This window comes from Phyllobates terribilis, unplaced genomic scaffold (genome assembly GCF_046119375.1).
Source record: "Phyllobates terribilis strain yellow unplaced genomic scaffold, ASM4611937v1 Scaffold_8__6_contigs__length_399053987, whole genome shotgun sequence".
Lineage (NCBI taxonomy): Eukaryota > Metazoa > Chordata > Amphibia > Anura > Dendrobatidae > Phyllobates > Phyllobates terribilis.
This window is the reverse complement of record NW_027362768.1, coordinates 120,109,608-120,120,657: the sequence shown is the minus strand read 5'-3', so window position 1 is coordinate 120,120,657 and position 11,050 is coordinate 120,109,608.

Below are 11,050 nucleotides of genomic sequence, written 5' to 3'. Positions count from 1 at the left end.
TATTTTTTAATGATACGGCTATGTTCACACTATGTCTGTGGTGCACATTTGCTGTATAGGTAAGCAATGTACAGTGGAGACTAAAAGTTTTGCACTTTTTCTTAAAAGTGTGATTACTTCTGTCTGGTTGTTGTGATGCCATTTCCCTGCTGCTGAATTGAAATTGCATGAAGTTGTCATCATGCAAGATCTTAATTAATTTTAACCAAAATGCTTTTGAATATAGGTCTGGTCATTTAATTAAAGAAAACTGACTGCCAAAAGTTTTGCATATACTATTTATTGATCACAACATAGAGAGTAATTCATTGCTTACAATGCCATAACTTAGTATTTTGTAGCATAACCTCTTGTTGTAATTACTGCACCACACCGACGGGGCATTGAAGCCACTAGGGTATTCAACACATCTTGAGGGATTCCATTCATCTTTATTGCTATGGGTACTGGTCCTCCTAACTCATCGCCCCAAACTCATCCCAAAGGTGCGCTATAAGGTATAAATCAGGTGATTGGCTTGACCATTGCAACAGGTGAACGTTTTTCTTTACTAACAATTTTTTTACTAAATTGGATGTGTGCTTAGGATCATTGTCTTGCTGGAATCTCCATCCCCTGCCTACTTTGGTTTTACCATGTGGCAGCATTACGTTCTCCAGTATACCCTTGTGCATGATAGCATTCATATCTCCATCAACTCTATGCAGAGGGCCAATGGCAGATCCAGAAAAGCAGCCCCAAACCATGACATTGCCACCACCATGTTTCACTGTAGGTGTTTGGTACCTTACATCATTACGTTTTCCAATTGGGTGGTATATCTAATGCTTAGCATCACTACCAAACAAAATGAACTTGGATTCCTCCGACCACAACACCTTAGACCAATCTGTCTCTTTCCATTGGCTGTGTTCTTTGGCAAACTCAAGTTGGACCTTCCGGTTCTTTGCAGAGATGAAAGGTTCTCGACTGGAACTCGCGCATTCAACCCTACTGCTCTTAGCCGTCACATCACAGTTTGGTGACTCACTTTGACCCCATATTCTTCGTTCATTTTGTGCGAAATCTGTCCAGCACTTTTATGGGCATCAGATACTGACTTTTTCTCAATAATGTGATCAACTCTGGAGGAAGTTTTCAGTGGTCGTCCACTTCTAGGTTTGTCAGCTGTTCCATAACCTTCTTTTTCTTTCTTTAATATACGTGTCACTTGAGAACAGCTGAATTCCATAGCTACCTCTTTTTGGCTTTTACCTGACTACACTGTCAGAATAATAAGTTTCCTGACATCTGGTGATAAATTTGGCTTTGTCTTTGCCATGTTTCAACCTAAAAACACACACATAAAAAATATATATCTTAGACAAAATTCGACTACCCATGATAAAATATGCAAAACATTTGGCCCAGCAACTGTTGAAAACTAACACTTAAAGGGATAAAACAATGTCAAAACAATTTTCTTATAGCTGACAGTCATTTGCTTCTGGTTTACTAAACTCACCAAGAAAATGTCATCACAACAACCAGACAGAATTAATCACACTTTAAAAAAAAATGCAAAACTTTTGGTCACCATTGTATATATGGAGTGTGTCCAATGCTTATAATGGGAATGACATATGCTAAGAGAGATCTTGGCGCTGCATTGTGGTGAAGGGATTTCGCAATGGAGAAATCCACCACAAATCTGACCTATGTGAGCATATCTTAAGGGGTTATTCCTAAAAAAATCAAGTTATTTCTTACGACTGTAAGCTTGCGAGTAGGGACATCACTCCTTTTGATATCTGAGTTATGCTTATTATTGTCTGTACAAGTCCCCCCAAAAATTGTAAAGTGCTGCGGATATGTTGGCGCTATAAAAATAAAAATTATTATTATTATTATTGCACATGGGTTAGGGAATACCTTGCTGATGTGTGGCCTGTGCTCCATTCTGTGGGACTAATAAAAAACAGAGGTGCTGTACTCTCCAGTCCCAAAGACAATGAATGGAACACAGGCATTTCAGCTCTATCCAGGACAGGACTATAGAGTCCTGTTCTCAGGTTCCAGAACCCCTAGTGATCAACAATTAATCCCTATCTGTTAACTTAATTTTTCGTGAAAAACCCTTGAAAGGAGTTTGATTTATAGCCAAGAACAGATTTACCATTAAATTGACATTTCACCTGAGAGGTGCTGATGTAATTGAATTGAATCTTTACTGTGACATCACTGTGTGCATTATTACTGTACTGTGACATCACTATGTGCATTATTACTGTTCTGTGACATCACTGTGTGCATTATTACTGTACTGTGACATCACTGTGTGCATTATTACTGTACCATGACATCACTGTGTGCATTATCACTGTACTGTGACATATCTGAGTTTATTATTAACTGTACTGTCACATCACTGTGTGCATTATTTTTCTACTCTGACATCTAGGAAACCACTGTGTACATTATTCCTGTACTGTAAAGTTATTTTATATTTCTCTATACTGTGACAACACTGTGTGCATTATCTGTGTACTGTGACATTACTGTGTGCATTATCTCTGTACTGTGACATCACTGTTTGCATTATCACTGTACTATGATAATACTGTGTGCATTATCTCTATGCTGTGACATCACTGTGTGCATTATCACTGTACTGTGACATATCTGAGTTTATTATTAACTGTACTGTCACATCACTGTGTGCATTATTATTCTACTCTGACATCTAGGAAACCACTGTGTACATTATTCCTGTACTGTAAAGTTATTTTATATTTCTCTATACTGTGACAACACTGTGTGCATTATCTGTGTACTGTGACATTACTGTGTGCATTATCTCTGTACTGTGACATCACTGTTTGCATTTTCACTGTACTATGATAATACTGTGTGCATTATCTCTGTGCTGTGACATCACTGTGTGCATTATCCCTGTATGGTGACATCACCGTGTGTTAGAGAATCCAAAATAATCGTATGTGTTTCACGTTCTGCACTTGTTGATGATGTGGTCATAGTGAAGGGGGGCCATGTTCCAAGTATTGCCATGAGGTCACTTGGTTACTTGCTACACCCCTGGCAAGGAGAAGTGTTTTTGTATAGCTCTTTACCAAGGTTTCTTCTTCCCAGAGGGACCCTTTCATTAGTCTTAAAGGTGTATTCCCCTTGCAGACATTAATGTTGTAAGGTGCCCATTTTGAGCCCCACATCAATCAGGCATTTGTGGCATATCCTGTGTGTATGAGATAGGAAACCTCTTTAACAAAAAATAATAACACCTCAAGTGCCTTAGTGGTAATTCTTGTGTATCTTGATCAAAATTTAAACCAAATGCGCACTTAAAAAACTAAGTAAGAAGTAATTATGACTTCCGGGTGGTTGCTTTTAAAATAATCTAAAAGACCAAGGTTAGTCAAATTACCGGAGACATGTCTAAGCTCCGCTCTTTGCTCCCATTGTCTTTGAATTGTCTTAATTTCCCAGACATCATGTCATTCAATTTTGTTACAAGTAAATTAAATCTAGCCAAGACTTAATAGTATATCTGCTTGTAAATTCAAGGCATTTTCTGGTGCCAAGAAACTTTTAGTCTTCCCTTCAAAATAACAGATTAAATTATTTAAAATAAAGTAAAAAATCTTCCTAAATTGCCTGACAAGACTAATTTCTTAAACTTGTAAATTGGTTATTGACCTGTTCATTAAAGTCATCTCGCAGTGGTTTTCTTTTCTTTCTTTTTTTTCTATCTCTTTTTTTATTGTTACTCATCACCTAGGAATTGAGGAATGCAAAAAGTGCTCATCTTTTGTCGGGAGCCAAGAAAGGAGCTAGTTATTCACATATAGATTCCCCGTCTTTGGTGTCTTGTTTGCTGGGCACAAGTTATAATGGATACAAAACTGTATGGGGCATAGCTGACATGATGTACGCTCTACAGGAAATCTGAGTCAATGAATCATAAAGGCAGACTCCAACAGAGGCCTCAGAGTTTGAACAGACTGCTAAGAGACAGAAAAGCAGCTCATATGGCTTGCTTTCATATGGCAAGTGCGCATAAATTAGGAAGGAGAGAAATTGTTTAAAGAGATGAGGGGATGCTGCAGGCTACCTCGAGCGGGCAGACGGCCAGGATCCTTGCTGCTCATCCCACAGTGAAGATGCTATCTTGCCGTACAGCAGTTCTAATTATCCGTTTAATCTTGGGCATTAATGACCACATTTTCAGTTTGCTTTGATAATGATTTTAGATTCTGTGATTTGTGAGTTTAGACTTTCTTCTTGGATCCAAGTACACTCTAATAAAGTGTTTGGTAAGCATGTATCTGATAAAAGCACATTGTATTGTAGGTACAACCTAAAAAATACCCTGATCAGTGGCAAAGTCTGCACATCTTCAGCACATCTCCAATTTCTATGGTAGTCAACGGTCCCCCATGATTGTGTTGCGGGGAGCCAATGGGAGCCGCATCGGAGCATGGCCACTGTTTGAGATTGAGAAGCATTCAAATGCTTAACCGCTGGGGCTAAGGCAGTTATGGACTGATGTAAAATAGCAAGAATCACTCAATTGCTTCCTCCGCACATGTGGACCCTTTCCCAGGACATTAATTCACATCCTAATGTGGGAAAGGGATAAAAGGACTGTGGTTCAATTAAGGAGCTTCAAAGGGAGTGTTATACGTGTATTTTCCAAGTAGAGGATTTGCAGTTTTGTCATTGGCAGCGAAAACTGATACCTTGATATTTGTAATTCGATGTCTTATTCCAGAGGAGTCAACGTTTTTCTTAATATTAAATCAAAAATTAGTCCAAAAACATGAGGTCAGACAGCTTCCAAACTATAATACCACAGAAAAATCTACAGCGGCATATAACCGCCAGACAAGAAGAGATTCTGACAACGTGAAAATAAAATATAAACAATTTTATTTCAAATAAGGATTAAAAAATGTAAAAAATTAGACAAGGAAAATAAACCTCCAAAAATAGGGGGGATGGGATACACAATGTGGTCTAATGAATATGAAAGATGTCATATAAAGCACCTACAGGATTGTACACCTAAACGAGGTTAGATAATTACCCCTAACAATATGAGGCATGTAAAACAAAGAACTACTACCCCCAATATTGCGCAAGTGCGACAAGGAGAGTATATCCAATGTGAGTTTCAGTTATGTTAAACAAGGAAAAGTGGGCTCTGAATGGAATATTAGAGCCACTATAATAAATCTTGATAGGAATAAAAAAAAGGATGCCTGTGAAGGAGGGAATGAGAATACCTCATTGTAAAGTGGGTCCTGGAGCACTAGGGACCTGTAGTGTCCTCCCCACACCCAGTTTTTCTTAATATGTAAATGATCTGTTAAGATCTATGGACCAGACATAGATCTCCCGAGAATCTTCCTCCAGAGATTATTTTAAATGAAAAGGGGAGTTACCAGTGTGAGACATGTAATGACTGACAGTCTGCTCTCCTCATCTACATGTCTCACACTGGTAATGCCGCCTATAGAGGAATATGAATATGATTATGCAAACACATGTACTTTTTTGGGGGTATTTTATAGTCACCCATCGTTTTGGCTTACAAATACTTTCTATAAGCCACAGTGTAGTCAAATGTCTATAGAGAAATATAAATATGATGGATAGAACAATTGTACCTTCTGTATGTTATAGCCAATCCTCGATTTGGCTTACAAATAATGACACATGAAAGTAAAACATTTGTGGAGACATGAGGGTCAGTGGGTGCTCTTGTTCACTGGCCTGGCTGTCTTTAGAAAGACCGCACGGGCCGAGCTGAATGCCTGCACACCTTCCCTGTGGGCAGAATACTTCTCAGAAAGCATAGGGTGAGGGTACCACCCTCTGGTAAGACTTTTTTGGATCACCAACAGTTATTAGCATATAGTACATTTCCAGCAGGGAGACAAGTAACAAGTAACAGAGTCACACCCTCCCCCTGGCTCGCCAGGAACTAGAACCTCTGCAACTTCAGGGCATCCAGGGCCAACTAACCCAACCAATAGCACCCTACTTTTGGTGGGCACCCACTGAGAGGAGGTAGCGGCAAGCTTAGGAAGCTGACCGAGAACAGTGAGGTATGTGGACAGGTGACTGGATTGTCCCAACCTGGGTTATCCAAATGAATTTCTGCGCTCAGTGCTGGACAGTAGAGCAGTTCTGTAATCTACCAGCTGGAACCATGGTCCTTAGGCTGAAGTCACGTAGAATTACACCACTGACAGAAACAGGCCCCTTTTTTATATCCCTCAGCTTCCATTTCAGTGCATTGTGCCCCATAGGCAGGGCTGCCATCAAGAATTTCGGGCCCCATACTGGCAAAATTTTCGGGCCCCCTTGAGACTCCTCCCAGTCTCCACACTAGCTCTGCCTCCATCCCTCAAACCTTCCATAGTCCCACCACCCACTCTTGGAAAAACTCTAATTTCTGCACCTTGTCTTCACCAATCACGCATTAACAGTTCCCATCGAACACCATATCACATACATAGCCAGCAGCTTTTGTTTTGGCCAAAAAAAATTTAAGCCGCTAGAGGAGACTCTTCTGGCCAAGCCCTAGTCTAACCTATTAAACATTTCTTATAATACCCAATATTCTTTTTAGTTATATTTTTATTTAAGGGAATGTGTCACACACATTTTTTAAAATGACCAATAATACCACATACAAGGGACAAATACCGCCACACCGTGACCAGACCACATATTACCACCACATAGTGACCGAATAATACCACATACAAGGAACAAATGCCACCACACTGTGACCAGATCACATATTACCACCACATACTGACTGAATAATACGACATACAAGGGATAAATGCCACCACACCGTGACCAGATCACATATTACCATCACATAGTGACCGAATAATACCACAAACAAGGGACAAATACCGCCACACCGTGACCAGATTACATATTACCAGACATATAGTGACCAAATAATACCACATACAAGGGACAAATACCGCCACACAGTGACCATATAACATATTACCACTACATAGTAACCGAATAATACAAGATACAAGGAACAAATACCACCACACAGTGACCAGATCACATATTACCACCACATAGTGACCGAATACTACAATACTTATCATTAATAAAAAAACAGAATACTAATATTACCATAAGTGCCATCATACACAAGATCTCTGTACATAGTATACAGTGTATAGTGTAATTGTACAGATAACACACTGACTCATCAGTGACGTCTCTAGTTGAAATCCTTCATTTTTCGCCGTTCCTCTTCAGCCTGCACAGACCACCATCACTTCTTCCAGCCAAGACTTGTCTCTGCATAAAACAACACAGTTATCTAGAGCAGCTTACAGAGCATATTCCCCAATTTTTCCCCAACTTCTACACTGCACCAGATGAAGAAAAAAAAGTGACACAGTGTCGCCCTGCACAGTAACTGGACCCTCAACCCACTGAAAACAGTATCTTCAAAAATAAAATGCATCACAGCAGTAATAATATCCTACATCCTGCCCCCATGTCTCCATCCTGCCCCCATGTCTCCATTCTGCCTCCATGCCTCCAATCTGCCCCCATGTTTCCCATTCTGCCCCCCATGTCTCCATTCTTCCCCCATGTCTCCATTCTGGCCCCCATGTCTCCATTCTGCCCCTCATGTCGCTATTCTGCTCCCCATATCTCAATCCTGCCCCTTATGTCTCAATTCTACCCCCCATGTCTCCATTCTGCCCCATGTCTCCATTCTGCTCCCCATGTCTACATCCTGCCCCTTATTAAATACACAAAAAATACCATCTGGTATACAGAGAAATGGACAAATTACTATCTATTTGACAGACATCTATCCATATGCATGCTGAAAATGACATGGGCAAAGGAGGAGAACGACTCAGCATATATTGCAAGAAAATATTTATTCATTAATATAAAGAGATAGATAAAGATTCAGACAATGAGGTAACCAGATGATAAGGTGCTTTCAAGTCAGATACACTTATAATAGTATGATCATAATAAATCCATGGATTAGTATAATTGCACATTGCCCATAATAATAAAAATTGTAAATAGTAAATTTAAACAAGTGAACTGGGGTCAGGGACACCGGATCAACCTATACTGCATGATCCCACTAACTGCTAAATAGACAGGGGTGGAAGAAAACCAGTGTTACACATAGGAAGCTCTGTGTCCAATTCTAAATGCTAGAAACATATTGATCCAAAGGGATAGTTACCTGGCAAGAAAGCACTGCCCGAATGGGGAGGGGATGGTGAGGGTGAAGGCCCAAAGTGCGTTTCGCGGCGTCCCAGGCCGCTTTCTCAAGGGCAAGTAGTGTCCACATTGTGCCCCAGGGTGCATATATATGTATTTCATATCAACTGAACTGGACTCAATTGTCTGCAGCTGGGGAGCGAGGCCCGCACCCGAAAGTGGCCAGCTATACTGGGGCGTGCCTCACAGGTCACATGACGTGGGGCCAATGCCATAACGGCGCATGCGCGCGGATCAGGGAGCGAGCCGCACGTGCCCCGGCCGTCAAGCTGCTACCTCGCAGGCGCGGAACTGAATTCCACGCAGGCACAGAGCAGCATACAGACGGCCAGGCGAGCACGCGACACGACCCCCACCGCTGGCACGTGCTCACCACGTAAGTAAATAGCGCTGCAGCACTTCTTATAAGAATTCGGTAAACCAGGTGGAGAGTAGGTGAGACAGGGAGAATAAATATGCAGTAAGAAAATCGTAATCAGACAATAAATACTTTATATAGAAAAACTATTATCCCGGAAAGATCATATACAAATTGAAGTCACGCATATGCGGCCAATAGCAATTGTAGATCCCGGTAAATCATCACTCCCATCAAGACAAAAGGTCCAGTATGCAAATTCAGGTCTCACTGCTCTCCAGGCACAGATGAAATTAAGAGGGCTTTCATAAATATGGACCGATAGAAAAGAAAAGAATAGAAAAGGAAAAATAATCAATAAAACCATCAACATTAAAAACATGTAGAAATAACTTCTTTTATATTCACCCGACCCAAATGTATAATACATAAATGGTGAATAAAAGTGTGCAGGAAAAACTTTATGGCTATAGAAATGAGGAAATGCTCAAGGACTCGTTCAGGCCATTAGGTGTCACTGTGTTCAGGCGCATGATCCACTGTGACTCCTTCTGGGCAAGAATCTTCTTAACATTGCCCCCCCGAATCCCCATGTGCACTGCATCAATGCCGCGCACCATGAAGGAGCGGGGGTTACAATTGTGTTTGGCCTTGAAATGACGTGGTATCGTCTTGAGTTGATCTGGGTCATTAGCCGAACTAGCTGCCACAATGTCCCGAATATGCTCCGTATGCGTACCTGCAGCTCCCTTGATGTCAACCCAACATAAATTAGTGAGCAGCTGCAGGTAGCATAATAGATGACATTAGACGTACCACAGGTGATATGATGTCTAATGTCAAATGTCTTATGGCCATCAGCCGAACAGAAGCTAGTACAACGGAGGACATTGGGGCATGCCACACAGTGCCCGCATTTGAAGTTACCTACCAACGGACCCCCAGAGCCAAATAGGCGTGGTATAGGTGCTACATAATGACTCTTCATTAGGATGTCACCGAGATTGCGGCATCTCCTAGGTGTCATGTGTCATGGAAGGGCTGTTCCTGAGGTATCCCCTCAGGGCGGGCTCCACCATCAAAATGCCCCAATGTTTTTGAAGGATTGCTCTCATGTTGTCCCACTCATGGTTATAGGTGGAGATGAACTGAATAGTCTCATCCCTCCCCATTACTGGTGTTTTAGGATGGAGAAGGGAGATACGGAGGGTGTTGACTGCCCTGTCGTATCCCCTCCTAATACATCTCCGACTACAACCACGCTGTGTGAACCGTTGTTTTAACTCTTGTGCCTGGCGTTCAAAGCCCTATTCAGTGGAGCAGATCCGTCTCATTCTCAGGAACTGTCCGACCGGGACAGCCCCAATGGTAGCCGGACTGTGGGCAGACTCAGCGTGGATCAAGGAATTGACTGAAGTGGGCTTCCTGAATACATCCTTCTGGATACCCCCATTGGCATCAATACTCAAGGAGATATCCAGAAAGTCCACTCTTCTAGTGTCAAAAGTGTAGGTCAGTCTGATATTATATCGATTCACGCTGAGAGAGTCCATGAACTCCCCGAGCTGTTGGACGGAGCCCCGCCACAAAAATAAAATACCATCAATATATCTTAGCCAGCACAGCACATGGTGGCCGGCCGGCACATACACCCCATTGAAAATCTCCCTTTCCCACTGCCCTAGGAAGAGATTCGCGTAGGATGGGGCGCAGGTTGCCCCCATGACTGTGCCACGCTTTTGGAGATAAAATTGATCCTTAAAAACAAAAAAATTGTGGGTCAGGGCAAACTCCAGCAGCTCCAGGATGAGTTCACTCAAGTGGCCGTCCAGGTCGGAGGCCCCCAAAAAGAGGCGGACCGCATCCAGACCACCAGTATGGTCAATGCTGGTGTATAGGCTCTCGACGTCGGCAGTGACTAAGAGAGTCCCTTCATCCACAATGACGCCGTCGACCTTCGTAAGGACGTCCGTCGTGTCCTTTACGTAAGATGGTAAATTAACCACTAAAGGTTTCAAATAGTAGTTGATAAATATACATATGGGCTTACATAGCGCCCCAATACCGGACACAATCGGGCGTAGTCGACGGGGTCCTTGTGGATTTTAGGTAACAGGTAAAAGGTCGGGGTCCTGGGGAAGGCAACTGTCAATCCTCATATACCTTTTTGGATATAATTGCGCATTCAAGGGCCTGAGTCAAGATATCCTGTAGTTTGGCCGAGAAGTAAGTCAAGGGGCAAGATGTTAGTTTAGTATAAGTATGAGGGTCCCTCAATTGTCGGAATGCCTCGCGTTCATATTTCTGGATAGGCCAGATTACAATATTGCCCCCCTTATCTGCACCCTTAATAACTACATCACTGAGTTCTTGGAGTTGTTGTAACGCCTG